Source organism: Meles meles, chromosome 20, assembly GCF_922984935.1.
Source record: "Meles meles chromosome 20, mMelMel3.1 paternal haplotype, whole genome shotgun sequence".
NCBI classification, from domain to species: domain Eukaryota; kingdom Metazoa; phylum Chordata; class Mammalia; order Carnivora; family Mustelidae; genus Meles; species Meles meles.
In genome coordinates, this window is record NC_060085.1 from 25,834,462 (window position 1) to 25,846,576 (window position 12,115).

The 12,115-nt window shown below is 48.4% G+C and overlaps 1 protein-coding gene across 2 annotated transcripts in view; it reads right to left on the bottom strand.

Annotated features, from left to right (window-relative positions):
- The window catches only part of ARHGEF3 (Rho guanine nucleotide exchange factor 3), a 320,726-nt gene that overhangs the window by 240,219 nt on the left and 68,392 nt on the right, over positions 1-12,115 (bottom strand). The gene's annotated exons all lie outside the window — the stretch shown is intronic.

Sequence of the window (12,115 nt, forward strand, 5' to 3'; positions counted from 1 at the left end):
TCCAGAAACAAATGAAAAGTGTACACCCTCCTTAGTAACTAGCAAAATGGAAATTAAAATTAGAGCATGGTTGTAATTTTTATAGGATAATACCCCACAGTGGGCAAGAATACGGAGAAACAGACATTTTGCTTTACAATTGTGAATGTCTAAACTGATAGAACGTTTCCACAGGGTAATTTGGCAGCATTTTCCAAGAACATTAAAAGGACCCAGAACTTTATCTTTATAAAAATTAATTTGACAAAATAAACCATAAGCACGGGTTTAGTGACGAGGATACAGCTTTCAGTGTTGTTTCAGAGGGAGGAACGAGGTTCAGCTCAAACAGCCAACAACAGGGACTAGCTAGCTACTGGAAAAGTGCCTTGTAAAGTTCTACGTGTTCATTATGTAAAACACAGGCAAGAAGACTTGCTTATCCCACATTGTGAAACTACAGAATTTTCTGGATCTGGTACTTTTAATCACATGCTTCCATCCCCACTCACTCCATTTTGCAGCTAAGCACACCAAGACCCGACCTAGAGACAGTTTGCCCCCAAGTGGCCGGGACAGATTCATAGTCTCTCCACCTTCCAGAGGGCAGAACTGTCACCTTCAAGGCCAGACCCAGGAGCCGCAGGGGAGTCAAACTATGCCCAGGAGCCAGACAGGGTCTCACTGGGGGTAGAGACATCTCTTCAATGACCTCTTCCCCTAACAAACTACACCCTTCGAAGAGCTCTCAGCCCTCTTCCAGCCACCAGAAGCTGCCCAAGACAAGGAACAGAGCTGGGGTCCGGGAGCCAGGCCCTCTCGCTAACAGCCGCCCTCCAGAGAAGCTCTGCTCCAGGCCAGGTCTGCCTGCACACAGTGCTTGTCATCAGTCCTCAGTCACCCCACAGCAACCCCACGCCTCAGCAAAGTCAGCTTCCCCATCTTCAATCATCCAGCTAATCAGGATGTGAACTCCTTTCATGCCACTGCCTCTTGATGGCGGCTGCTGCTCCCTCAACCACAAAATGTGGAGAAGAACGGCAACCACTTCAGAGGGTGGGCTGGGGGAGTTAAATGAGTCAATCTACAGAAAGTGCCTGGAACATTTCCTGACCCAGAGGAAGCTCTGCGTCACTCTTATTATTTTAGTGAGACTGTAAAGCGTGGTGGTTAGAACACTAGAGCCAGCTGCCTGGGTTCAAATCCCACATCCACCACTCACTGACTGTGTGACTTTGGGCAAGTTACTTAACTCTTCAGGATTCCCTCCTCAGCAAAATGACAATGACGATAGTTCCCACCTGAGCTCCCATGAATGATCACATACACGAGCTGAGCTAATATACTTAGCAGAGTTTAGAACAGTGTCTGTCACATAAGTGTCTGGGCCTGTCCTGTAAGCATAACACGTGTCAGCCATTATAGATATGACACCGCTCTGTCTCCTGTCCGTCCACGGCTGTGTTGGAATGACTCCTCCGCCACCGCCATTAGTGCTTATTCTGGCTGACCAGAACCTGACACGTGTTCTCCTATCTAATCATGACAACACTCTAGGAGCAGTTGCTATTACTGTTCAGCTTTCAGATGAGGAAACTGAGGCTCAGAGAGCTCGGAACTCGCCCCAGGTCACACAGCCAGGAAGCGGTACCGCTGCCGGGCTTTGAACCAAATCAGTTGGGTCCCCGGGCTCTTGCCTCCCATACTGCACTGCTCAGCCCAAGACTCACATGGCTAATCCTTCCTCCTATGAAAGGGTGGGACGTGGCTTCTAGCTTTGAGATGAGTCATGGCCAAGTCTCCCACCAAGCAGGACAGACACTGGCCCCCATAGACATCTCATGAAAAGAAAGGGTAAGTCACCCCAGCACAGTCACCAAGGAGCAATCCCTGTCATCCCTCCCCATCTTCCTGGAGCAATACACTGGTATTCGTCTAACTGGAGAGATGAGACATAACCATTAAAACAGAATTCTGGACTGAGACATCTAATCAGTGTCTCGGAAACTCACGCTGACATCCACACAGCTGGTTTTCCCCACAGCTGTTGATAGTCATGTGCTGTTTCAACAGTGGCCGGCTCCCAGGCTCAGGCTGGGAGCTAAAGCCAGGGTAAATCTTCCATAATCTGCCATTCTGGCCTTTGGAGCATGAAAGTTGTGGCAATGAGTTCATTTCCCACCACCAGACTGAAAAGTTCGTGAAGCTTCCTTGCATGCATGTGGCCAAAGCTGTAGCCGGGTGACACCAGGAGATGACATGGCTTGAGCAGAGACAAGTCTTGTGTCCCCCAGAGCTTCCTCAGCATTTGTTAAAAGAGCTAGTTGTTGGGGGGGGGGGGGACCATCCATGGGGTTCACTAGGATCCATAAGGCTGTATTGTTTCAAACCCAGGAATTTAATGAAATAGTGTCTGTTTCCCACTAATGTGCCTAAAACTCAAACAGATTAAGAGCTGGAAGGATCCTCAGAGAACCAGCCTGTCTACCACCCTCATTTAGATACTAGAAGAGTATCTAAGAGCCAAGAGCTGGCTCCAGGTCACATGGTCTGTTGGTGACAGACTGGGGCCGTGGAAGGTAGTCCCATTCGCAGGCTCTTTTCAGCCCTGGCAAGTGTTGCCAGGATCGACAATTGCTGTTTCTTACTGCCCAGCATTTCGTCCCCCTTCCTCTGCCAATGCCACGCCGGTCTTCAGTTGAGGAACCTCCTCCCCTGGTCTTAAATGCTATCACTCAGGAAGGGCCAACCCTAGTCTCCCAAGATGGGCATATGACCTGGCCTGGAAGAAGGAGACAGGACCTGAGACTTTTGCTGGAGCTAAAGAGAGGCAGTCCTCTAGTGCAGTCGTTGAGCAGACGGGGTGGAAACGTGGAATTGTGTGGGCACTTTGGTCAGAGAGCCCATCTGAGAATGAAGCTAATTTGGAGACAGTGGAGTGGGAGATGGAGAGAGATGAATTCCTGGTGACAGAGATTAGCTATCTGAATCTAGCCTCGGCTGAAGGCAGAACTATTACTGGATTTGCCAACTAAGTGAGTCCTTCTTTTTTTAAATTTAAGCAAGTATGCACTGTTATTTCCATCACATGCAACCAAAAAACTAAGCTTTTGTTTCTAAGTTTGTAGAAGGAAGTGTATCAGAAAATGGGAATGTTTCCAGGAGACCCTCCACAGTGCCTCACACACAGTTCCCAACACAGTAAACAAGCAATACACATGCAATGGAGTGAAACCCTTCTTTCTGGTCTCTTCTCTGTAGGACTCTCCCAGATCACCCTACTGGAAACCACAGCACTCCCAGCCTTGCTCTCCCCAACCCCGGCCTCTTTCCTATGTTTATCACCATCAGACCTATCCCATTACTCATCATTTCTTGTCGGTTTCTCCCACTCGAGTCCCACAAGGGTGGGGATTTTTGTCTACTTTGTTCACTGCTGTATCCTGGGGCTAGAATGGTGCTCAACACCCACAGGTGCTCAGGAAGTATCTGGTGAATGAATGAGTGAGGAAATGGATGATGCAATGAGTGAGGGTACAGTACACAGAGGATGGTACCCAGCACATAACAGGCCCCCAGGTCCCCACCTGCTGCCTCAGTCAGCAGCCTCTGGGACCTCTTGGATATGGTCTCCTTTCCTGTTCTCTAAACCAAAGCGCCAACAGCCATCCCCACAATCCAGAAAACCTAACCATCCCCACCTATCCAGAGAATATGAACAGGAATTAAAAGGTAAGTAGCCCTTTGGGTTATACAGATGTTTCCTTCTTTCCTCTTGCTTATAAAAAAAACTGTATGCTCATTATAAAAACATACAAAATAAAAATGTGACAAGTAAACAAAAATCATAATTTAACTTCAAAGTTAAATTTTGGGTGCAAGTGATAAAAAGGCAGACTGCTGATATATTTTATATGACCCACAAGGTGAACCCCCTTTTTTAGTTGTTGTAGCTTCCAACATTTAAAAAACTGAAGGGTTTCATTTGAGAGAATCTCCAGCAGACTCCGTACTAAGCTTGGAGCCTGATAAAGGAGTCCATCCCATGACCCCAAGATCAGGACCTGAAGAGAAAGCAAAAGTCGAACGCAAACAACTGAGCCACACAGGACCCCCTAGAATTTTTTAAAAATATCCCTTTGTGGGGGCACCTGGGTGGCTGAATCCTTAAACCTCTGCCTTCGGCTCAGGTCATGATCCCAGGGTTCTGGGATCAAGCCCCACATCAGGTTCCCTGCTCAGCGCGAAGCCTGCTTCTCCCTCTCTCACTCCCCCTGCTTGTGTTCCCTCTCTTGCTATGTCTTTCTCTGTCAAGTAAATAAATAAAAATCTTTAAAAGAAAATGCAAAATAAAATAAAATCCCTCTATGTATTTTCCATTTCTGTGTTATGAAGTTCATTTTTAACTGCCAACATTGAACTATAATAAAGTGAATATTCTTCCCCTAGACTCTGACAGATTTTGAAACACCAGGGGGCCATGGAGGAAAAGATAATATTTGGGATTAGTTTGGCTCTTAGAGTGGAATTAAGAGGGGAAGAAAAGAAAACACGGGAGGTAAGTCTGACCTTCCACATGGAAACTGATCCTTCAAGACTCTTTGGTGGCTCCCGTAGTGACCGGTTACCCCCCCCTTCACCTACAATCAGCAAAAGCAACATTAGTTCACCTTCCTGACCGTGGAAATCCAAAATGTTATGGGAAATATATTTCTTCTGGAGCAAAGGAGGATAATTTTCTCTGCACTGGCCTATGAATGCTTCTGAAGAAAAACAAGGAAACATAAGGAAATCTTCATATACAAATACCTGAATTTAAATTCAAAGACACAGATGTTGGAGAGGAGGATGGGGAGAAAGGGGAACCCTCCTACACTGTTGGTGGGAATGCAAGCTGGTGCAGCCACTCTGGAAAACAGCATGGAGGTTCCTCAAAATGTTGAAAATAGAGTTACCCTATGACGCAGCAGTTGCACTACTTGGTATTTACCCTAAAGATACAAATGTAGTGATCCGATGAGGCACATACACCCGAATGTTTATAGCAGCAATGTCCACAGTAGCCACACTATGGAAAGAGACTAGATGTCCATCAACAGATGATTGGATAAAGAAGATGTGGTATATATACACAATGGAATACTATGCAGCCATCAAAATAAATGAAATCTTGCCATTTGCAACAAAGTGGATGGAACTAGCGGGTATTATGCTGAGCGAAATAAGTCCATCAGAGAAAGACAATTATCATATGATCACCCTGATATGAGGAATTTGAGAGGCAGAGCAGGGGGTTTGGGGGGTAGGGAAGGAAAAAAATGAAACAAGATGGGATCAGGAGGGAGACAAACCATAAGAGACTTTTAATCTTGGGAAATAAAATGAGGTTTCTGGGGGGATGGGGGAGGGAGAGGGTGGTTGTGTTATGGATACTGGAGACGGTATGTGAAATGGTGAGTGTTGTGAAATGTGCAAGCCTGACAATTCACAGACCTCTACCCCTCGGTCAAATAATATATGTTAATAAAAATAATAAATACATTCAAAAAGAAATAAATAAATAATTCTTAAATTTTTTTTAAAAATTCAGACACATGAGCCTAGAACAGCACCATGAGTCTGGTACAGCACATGCCTCACAGCAGGGCGTCATGCTCTGATGATGTGATGTCATCACTGCTCCTGGGAGCCCCAGGTCAGGACTACCACCTTGACTGATCTCCAGGGATCCCCCAGATGCACAGGATGGGCAGCAAGAGCTCAAGACGGGCTGCTTCATAAAGGCAGACAAGGAAACCGATTCTGAGAGGAGTGCGCACAGGGAAGGACCCAGAACTGAGAACAACCACTTTCCTCCTTCCTGGTCCCTCCCCTCATGCATTTCACAAACCTTATCTGAGGGTTCCTAGGTACCAGATACTGGTGACAGCTGGCGAGCAAGTAGGGGAGGAGTACAGACCCTTAACAAATCACTAAGTGAAGGATCAAGATAACCCCAGGCCGTGACCTGGGCTGGCAAGTGGGACAGGAAGGCAAGGGGACAGAAAGTTATTTCTGGTTTCCCAAGGAGCCTCAGCCATGAAGTCCTGAGCAGTTACAAAGCCCCCAGGCTCTACCAGACGCAACTTAGTAACAGATTGTATTTGGGCGCTGGAGTCCGCGAGGAACGCATGAATCACCCGCAGAGTGGACTAGATGTCAAAGAAATACTTAGGCACAAACCGGGGGCATCCCACACAACTCTCAGACTCCCCCAGCAAGGCAGGAAGTGCGGGGTGTGGGCCAGACCTGCCGTCTGGAGACGGACAGATCTGGGATTGGCCCTGCTTCAAACTGCAAAGGCTTCCCAATGCCCTCAGAACGGATTTTCAACTGTTTAAAGCTGCCAACCTCCCTGTGGTCCAGCCTCCCTGGCCACAGCTCACCCTCTCCCCTGCCCATCGAGACCTCTCTGAGCAGACCTCTCTTCCTAGGGAGACTCAGCCCTCCGCGTCACTTCTCGAAGGCCCTCTACCCTGATGCTGCTCTGGTCTCGTGGCACCCTGACCCTCCCCTCCGCACCACTCTTAGACTTACTTACTCCCCGCCTGTTTCCCAGAATGCTAGAAGGTGAGTTCCATGGGGGTGAACACCAATCCTTCCTCCTGAGGGCTTGAACCTCTCAGCTCCCAGAGCAGCACCCAGCGCCCGGAGGGACTGAGGCAGAGAGCCAGAAGAGAAGACAAAGAAATCTCTCCACCATTTCCCAGGGTCCCGAGCCTCAGGTTCCACAACTGTAGAGCGATGACAGAGTGTTCCGTGTTCCTGCCTGTATTTAGTTTTATTCATTTGTTTTTTAAGATACGCTTTTCGTACAAGTTCGCTTTTTGATGCGCACATGTGAATTGTGACCCTCACTGGTGTATGACCATCACCACAGTGAAAACACAGAGCTCTTCCACTACCAGGAAAAAGTCCCCTCGTGCTGCCCCTTTGCAGTCATACCCTCCTTTCCACCCTAGCTCCCAGCAACTATCTATCTGTTTGCTGTTCCTATAATTTTGCCTTTTCCAAAATGTCACGTAAGTGGGATCACACAGCGAGTAGGCTTCTGCGTCTTTTTCGCTTGGCACAGTGCTCTGAGATTCAGCCATTGTGACGCATGTCTCAGTGGTTAGCTCCTTTTTATTGTCCTCTCCGTGAATGAAGTCTGTCCAGTGACGTTTAAAACATCATCTCGTATAACCCACCCACACTTCGGGGGGCAGATTCTGTTAGCATCCCACCTCAGCGAGGGGGAACCTGGCCACAAGGACAGCATGCAGTGTGGGAGCAGGCCGGGCAGCCGAGCCCGGACCCCAAGGCTGCTTCTCCTGCAATGTGGAAGCTTTGCAGGAGCCTGGGAGGGAAGCGTGTGGCACAGGAGGGGGGCAGAAGGGAAGAAGCCAGGGGAAAGAGAGCTGGAAGACGAAGGGAACTAGGGGACGCGGGTGGCTGCAGCTGCAAGCATGCCCTTAGCTCCGAGCTGCTACACCGAAGCTTGGCTCTGTTCTTTTCAGCAGCAGAACCGTGTGTCAAACCTGATGGTACTCAAAACCTGAGACAAAAACCTGGTGGAAACAGAGCTGCTCCAATAGAAGGGAAGGAGGAAATGGAGCCAGACCGGCTGACCTCCTCCTCTCCCCACAACCTCCCTCCTGGTGGCCTCTGAGGAAGGGGCCTTCCAAGGAATGCAGGGCCTCTTAGGGTCTCCACTCTTTGACGTATGCTCCCCGAGGACTGGCTCTTTCCTTCCTTCTTGCTTTCTTTCTTTCAGCTTTCAAGTTATCAAAAAACACATTCGAAACTAAAGTTAGCAGCAGAGGCCTTGCATCCTATGTCTGCACCCCACTGTCCCGCATATAATTAAGGACTCAATAAATGGGTGATGGGCAGGTCTGGGCAACACCTGTGCAGGGCCAAATCCGCATCTTCCCTCAGCAGCTAAGTGACCTTCAGCAAGTGTCTGACCCTCACAAAGCCTCAGAAGCCCCAGCACTTCCCTCATCTCTTAGTATTTTAAGAGGTTTCAATAAGCAGACACTCCTAAGAGCACAGTGCCCAGCAAATGGCAGGTATTATACAGAAATGGTAGGTATAGTACAGAAAGTATTACCTATCATTATTTTTTTTTTAAGATTTTTTTTAATTTGACAGAGATCACAAGTAGGCAGAGAGGCAGGCAGAGAGAGAGGGGGAAGCAGGCTCCCCGCTGAGCAGAGAACCCGATGCGGGGCTCGATCCCAGGACCCTGAGATCATGACCTGAGCTGAAGGCAGAGGCCTAACCCACTGAGCCACCCAGGTGCCCCTACCTATCATTATTCTTAATCCTGCATTTGTAGGATTACATCTGTGTTGGAGGAAAACAAAGAATCCACTGGGAGGAATTAAAATGTCCCCCACGGGAAGCACAGGGCCCTGTAGGTCCTGTAGGTCCCGAAGTTGCTCCCTTCTAGGGCTGGCCAGTGAAACGCTCTGCTTTTTTAATCGTCTCTTTCATTTTTGTACGGATGGGAGGAAGGGTCTGGACTGCGGAGGTGTGAAGATCGGAAACCTGACACGCAGGGCTCATCTGGAGCCAAGTATGTATTAATTGGTGTTTATGTAACACTTTGTGCCCCTCTGGCCTGTTTCTGTCTGAACATGTGCTCTCAGAGCCTTGGAGAATGCCTCTCTCCCTGTTCTGGCTCTTGGATGTTCAGACGAGAGCAGATGGTTTTGTTAAAATAACAGCACAGACATTGTGGCTCTAAAGGGAAAAGTCCACTCCTTGAGGACTCAGAGTAAAATCAGAAATAGCCAGAAGTGAGTATTTTCCAAGACTGACTTTTCCAGGAGACAGCAGGACTCCAGCCTCCGCAAGAGAACCTGGCCAAGGCGAGGGACAGCACCGAACGTGAGTGAAGAGTGCCCTCTGCTGGCTAGCACCAGAAACGCTCAGCTGCGGACCTTGTCCACCTCCCACCTAGCCCTCCGGGAGGGCGCCACTCCCACTGCCTTGAGGCAAACCTCCAACACCTTCTGCAGTTCTTTTCTGAAAAAATTAATCTGAACTGCAAACAAAAAGGCTTTTTTTCTGGGGCACCTGGGTGACTCTGTCTGCTAAGCGTCTGCCTTCGGCTCAGGTCATGATCCCGGAGTCCTGGGATGAAGTCCTGCGTCAGGCTCTTTGCTCAGCTGGGAGCCTGCTTTTCTCTCTGTCTGCTGCTTCCCCTGCTTGTGCACTCTCTCTCTCCCTCTGTGACAAATAAATAAAATTTCAAAAAAAAAAAAAAGGTCTTTTTTTTTTCCTAAAAGAAGAGCTAAGAGAAAGGTCATAGAGCATTTGATCCCCTCCTCACTTATGTTCTTCTTGCTGGAGCCCTTGAATGTCACCTAAAAAATAGTCTTGGGAATTTTGAGTGTGAGCTCTGTATCAGAGAATCCATGCAATGTCGGGCACTTGACCAGATGTCCGCAAGCGGCCCACAGCACCATCCCATTTCTCTTCTCGGAGGCTATCCTCTTGACCAGACTCCAAACTTTACAGACACTCATCCTGAGTCAAAGTTGCCTGCTTTCTCCCAGAAAACCCCTGCGGGTCTGCACACAAGGACAGCAAGATCCTAGTAGCCAAAAGGACAGGCCGCTCCAGATCAAACCCAGCCAATTCTGATGGGCTGCTCTGCAAGCTTGGAAACTTGGCACAAGACCCTTCCCCACCCCCAGCTCAAGATCAGAACACAGCTTGTCTGGCTTCCTGCCAGGCTGTGCCTGACAGCTGGGACCCTTTGGACCTTGGTCTCCAGCCCTAGCACAGTCCCTGCCCCACTCCCTAGGAACAGCCCTGACCTCCTGGGTGAGTTGAACCCACCTGGCGTGGGGCTCACTCCAACTTCATGCACCAGAGCCAAGCTGGCTGAGCTACAACCGAAGCTCATCTCTTCACAGCTGTGGGAGCATCTCCAACGAGCTTCCTTCTCTGTAACAATCCTAGGAGCTGCCATTTACTCGATGTTCACTAACTGCCAGAAACCTGACATATACTCCTTTCACATTAATCCTCATGACCACACTATGAGGGCCTCTTCTTTCTGAATCAAGGGCAAGAACTCTTTAAAAGCTGAGGTTACCCAGCTTCTTATCAGCTGGGTCAGGAAGGACTTTACCATCTTCTTCCCTTTGTTGTGCAAACTGAGTTAATCAGAGGGCAGAGAAGCAGGTGTATGGAGAGAAAAGGGAACACCAGGAGTGAGGGAGAAAAGAAAAGTCTTCTGGAGCACAGGGGAAGGTTTAGGGTGCCCGCAAGGCAAGGGTGAGCTGGAGACAGAAAGGGATGAGGAAGAGAGAGAGGAGTCCTTTAAAGGACTACTCTCGAGTATAAAGCATCCTCGTTGGATCTTCTTTGAGAGACAGCAAACCGTAGAGCTATTTTGATTGTCACCTAATGGACTCCAAACCTCTGAATGCAACACAACCCCAAGTCTGCAGCATCAGAGGTGTTGGTATTTGTTCAGACTGCATCCCCATGTCATAAATAAGGAAACAGAGGTGGAGGGAGGGAGGGTCAGTACCTTGCCAAGGTCTACACCGCTCATGAGCTGCAGAGCCTGAATGCAAATCCAAGTGCGCCTGACTCCACAGCCGTTTGTGTGACACTCTGGCCTGGGCCAGAAAGGAATATGACCACGACCTCCCCGGCCAGGAGAGGGGTAAACTTGGGACAGATCATGTGGACTAAGGCCTTCCTATAATGAATCACATATTATAGATAATGCCAGAAGCACCAGTTCCTTTCCTTCCTTCCTTTGTCCCAATCTCTGAGTTCTCCTTGGTTCTTAAGACCCCGTTCTCACTACTGGATTTCTGACATCTCCTTTTATTGCCCCAAATCCTGTTTAACTGCCCTACCACCCCAGCCTCCCCTCGGTCTGCTCACAGCTTGCTTTCTGACCCCAAACTCTCCAGTGGGAAGGCGGAGGCTCAACCTCAAATGCATGGCATTCCCCGTACTTAACACCCGGCCCTATGTGTGCCTGAGGAACCAACCTTCTTCCCGTGTGCTCATTCATTCAACACTTAGCCACTGATTTCTCCTGGGTCGGGCACTGTGTTAGCAACTCAAGGTAGAATGCCATTTTGAATAAGTATCCAAAACTAGGAAATAAAGCATGCCTTTTCAAAGTCCGTAGCCAGAGCCTGCCTACAGGGTAAGATAATTTTATTTGACTCACTATTCAGTTTTGAAGAGGGCCCAGACTCTGTAAAGTTAGGATGTTAACTTATAATAGACTGGTAAGTCACAAATAACTTCTGTCCGGTATAAGACAGAATTCCAAAGCTTACAGTGTTATTTTCCTGTAGGGCCTAACCATAATCTAACCATAACCTTGATCTAAGTTTGCAGTCTTATCTCAACATCATTTTCTCCATGTTTTCCCACGACTGTACACGCATCCCCCCACGCACACACATGCACATATGTGTACATGTGTATATACACACATATATCTTTCTGAATACGTTTCTTTTAAAATATTTTATTTTTAAGTAATCTCTACACCCAACGTGGGGCTTGAACTCACAACTCCGAGATCAAGAGTTGCATGCTCCACCCCCTGAGCCAGCCAGGTGCCCCACTGCTGAGTACTTATTAAAACTAGTCATGTCTTCCTCCTCCTTCTAGTTTTCTCATTTGTGAGTTAAATAGATATTTCCCCCAGGCTAAGTATATATTTGTACAATGGTTAAGGTTTTCAGAGAAAAGTGGACCTTTGTATGAGATCTAAAGCATGACAGGGGGAAACGCATCCTGGGCAGAGGTGACAGCACGTGCAGAGGTCCTGTGGTAGGGAGTGTGGCACACCGGAGAAACGGAACGGTGTGTGACCTCCAGCATCTGTGACTAGAACCTTTCAGCCAACATCTGCTATATCCACATCACGACATGGCTGTCGAGTCCCTCCTCTCTGTCTCAGACACATACAGTGGCTGTGTCCTAGGAACACAGAATTGGCCTCCTAGGTTGGGACAAGGTTTCCTGGATTATGTGGCCGCACCTCCATGTCACCTTTCTCCAGGAATTAGAAAGGATCCAGGCTGGCAAAGTCCCAGTTCTCAAGGGGGAGAAGACCCCT